Raw genomic sequence first — 4,040 nt, 5'->3', positions numbered from 1 at the left:
AAGTTGTGTTTCAAAGCAATCATGTGCATAGCTTCCGTAAATCTTTCTTTGTTTCAAACAGTTGCTTGACCTACAAATCTTCATCATTAGGAACTACACGTGAACAATTAGAGGACCGTGTACTCGTTCCAGCCTGTGGGCTCCCAGCCGACTCATGTCTTCGACGGAATAAAGTAATGGAATCCTCATTTGTAAATTCATTTTTCATTCTTGTTATTTTGAACTATAGAGAGAATTCTGTGCATAACAGTGAAATTATGGTGATGAACAACTGTCTCAAAAATAGTCACATCATCTACACGAACTATCTCCACCGTGTCACAAATATTATTCACATCACGATCCTATTCATCGGAATTTTTGTGTTCACTCTCGAGGATATTTTCTTAACTAAAATTATGCAAATAGGAGTCGTACGATTTTGGTTCAATTGAATTAAAATTTTCATTTCAGCTTCGAAAGTAACCATTATAGGTAAAATTGAAATGAATGTATGCTCGTTGAATAGAAATCCTAATTTCACGTCGTACTGAGAGGGATAGATGTTGAGCTCTTCTGTAAATCGTAGTACATTTTTGCATATGATGTACTCGATCTTATCATAATTGCAGTAGTACCATATTTTTCACTCATCTATTTCCACAACTATCGATCATTTTCATTAATTTCAAATTCACCAAAGTAACAAATCGAGACTACAGTTGATCACATATTTGCATTAGGAAACATAATTTGTTAAAAATATAATTAGGAGATAAAAAAGGAGAAGAAAAACCTATTGGGCCAGTTGGATCAAGTCGTATGGAAACCGACGACCTAGATGACTGGGCCATCTGTTTTCGATCGACCAGTTGGAAAACAGAAGGCCTAGCCACCTGGCCCATGGGTTTTTCAGCTGGCTATTAGTCTACGTAGATGAATTTTTTTTCTTTTTGCTTCAAAAAATTATAAATCTGCTTAAGATTGTAAAAATTTATCTACTTATGTAAAAATAAGATTTAACGATTAAAATAATTTACTATTTTAATGAAAATGAAATTAAAAGTACGTAAATATATACTTATCAATTCCAAACGATGGCTAGAAACATTATTTTTTTTGTTGAGAGTTTGATAAATTTATGAGATTTCAAGGTTGAAGCAGATAAAAAATGAAACAATTTTTATCTACATATGAGTAAATAGATAAAAAAAAAGTGGCTTGGTATTAAATTTTTAAAGTGGAAAGTGTTTGGAATTCTTTGTAACTTAAAAGGATATTATTGTCTTTTAAAACAATACCATATTTTTTGTAATTGTATAACATACATAAGGGTAATTTTGTCTTTTATGCATAAAAAGGCCATTGTGGTAGATGGTAAAAAAAAAAAAAATGGTCAAAATGGAAAATGGCCAACTTGACGTTTTGTTACTTTTTTAAGTGATCGTGACCTTTTAAAATTTTTGCCAATTTTTTAGTGTTTGTCAATGTTTTGAATACTATTTATCACCTTTTTTTTTTTTTAATATGTTCGTATTTGAGTTCGTTTTTCTTCTGTTTTATGTGTTTAGTTTTTTGTGCTTAGGCTTTGTTCTATTGGTAGTAATAGTGGCAATGATGGAGAAAGTGGAGGAATAGCAATTGTGTCATCAGTTGAGTTCATAGATGACTGTGGTGATTAATTGATTTAAAGATGTTTGGCATTTTGATTATATTTTATCAGTGAACTAATTTTGTCCTTGTTTGGCCCCTATTAAATTCTATTTCATTTTTCTCTCTTCTATTTTTTCAACTATACAATCTTTCATAAAATAACATTACACATAAATTGAAAACTTTTTTTTTTTTCAACCACTCATTTTTCAAAAAACATTATTCCACCCATTTTCATTTCAAAAAATGGGGGCCAAATGGGGGCTTAAAGATGTTTGAGGTGAACGGAGAAAGAAAAGAGACATTGCTGTCTCGCCAAATTTTTTTTTTTCATTTCTATACACTTTATTTAATTGATTTCAATGTTTTAATTGGTGTTTTGTCAATTTTTTGAACATATACCACTTTAAAAAAAAAATTGTCACTTTTTTTTAACATTAATTATTATTTTTTTTGTCACTTCTTGAAATTTGTCACTTTTTAATAAAAAGTAATACTTAACTTTAAAAAGTACATTGTATAAAAAGTGACATCGTGCCACTTTTTCATTAAAAAAAAATGTGACACAAATTTTATACAATATTTTTTACTTTTGAAATATATTTCATATGATTTTTCAAAAAATCCCTAATTTTAAGAATATGTTTGTAAATTGCCGGAAATAAAATCTCTCCAAGCCTGCTACCCTACAACAGCCTACAACTTTAGCCATATCAAAACACCCCCCAACACTTAACCCAAATCATTCCAAAGCGGCACGATCGAATAGTGAGAAAACCCATCCAGCTACAATCCTAAGTCCTTCAATAGCGACGAAAGGGAAGCCTCCATTTAAGAAATTGCCCGATGCCAAGCTACAGATAAAAAGGGCCGGAGGACTTTGTTACTGCTATGATGAAAAATACAACCCAAGTCATAGGTGCATAAATAAGGAGCTCTTGGTAAGGGTATTGCAAGAAGATGAAGAAAGAGAGGTCCAAGTGAAGGTGTTAGAGGAGGACGAGATGGAAGATTGGGTGGAGTTTTTCCAAAATACGATAGCAAGCTTGATTGCATCTATGACCAAGAAAATAGAAGGGAGATTAATGAAGCAGGAAGGTATGGTGATAATCAAATATGGGGATATACATAACTTTAATTTGAATAGCCGAACTCGCTTCAAAAATTTGTGCATGGGCGCATTCGGCTATGGGGTTTGCATTGATACCATTCTAATTGTAGGTGGTCAATTGACTATACAAGTTTACAGCTACAACAAGCTTACTCCAAAATTGGTTCCAAATTTTGAAGTTGAACCACATTTTCACCTGGAGAACAAGGTGGATTTTGGAGCGACAGGTAATGATAGACTCCCAATTAGGATCACCTATTCAAGAAAAATAAAAAGGGTTAACACAACCATTTGTAAGGTAGACAGGTCACCTCAGATTCAGGGGATTCACCATTCAGTTAGCTGGAAGGGCTAGTGGATAATAGTGCTATAGAAGGGAGGCCTAGAGTTTCAATTTCTGTTTCCTCATTCCAGTATTTCATTCTTTGTTTTCACTTCCAGTTCAATCAATAAATCTACATTACATTCCATTCCATTCCATATCCGTTTATCATAATATTTAGCCGATATTACTATTGAACAACTGTTCCACAGTTTACCATTTCAGCAATTGCAAGGGATTTCCATAGCTGCGCAGCAATAACAGGGGGCTCTATCATAGACCCTCAAAATAGAAAATTGAAAATGAACTAAAAACTAAAAATTGAAACACTAACCAAGCAAGCCCTAACATTTTTAACTTTAATAAACACAAAATATTATATTGAAAATTACGTAAGATTAACCAAATTTGCACTCAATACTATCAATGCCAATGATACATATTTAATATGAAAATAATAATAGGATATCTAGAACAAAATCATTTTTCAATCCTTAATCCATGCTACTAAATCCTTGAAATTATTATAAGAGCTCCCTCCTTCTCGAACACTGTTTAGGACATTTGATTGAAGATCCAATGCCAATTCTTTAAATCTTTCATTACCCAAAAGTTGTTCTAGTTTGTTGTTAATCTCTTCATGCCTAATAATTCCACCGTCATCTTTATTCAATTTCAACCCTATTTTCAAACAATCACAAATATAGCTCTGATTGAACATTTGATCCGAGAAATACGGCCAACACAGAAAAGGGACTCCATTGCTTATGCTTTCGATAGTGGAATTCCAACCACAGTGGCTAATGAAACAGGCAATGGAAGGATGGGATAGGACGTTTTGCTACGGTGCCCAAGCTACCATCCTTCCCCAATTCTGCACTCTTTCGTGGAACCCTATTGGGTATGCATTGTCGACGTCTTCTGTCGTGTTTCCCCGCACGACCCACAGGAATGGTCTTTTGGTGAGTTCAAGGC

The sequence above is a fragment of the Olea europaea genome, chromosome 18, assembly GCF_002742605.1.
Source record: "Olea europaea var. sylvestris chromosome 18, O_europaea_v1, whole genome shotgun sequence".
In the NCBI taxonomy this organism is placed as follows: domain Eukaryota; kingdom Viridiplantae; phylum Streptophyta; class Magnoliopsida; order Lamiales; family Oleaceae; genus Olea; species Olea europaea.
The sequence above is the reverse complement of the archived record's forward strand: the minus strand, read 5'-3'. Positions refer to the sequence as shown.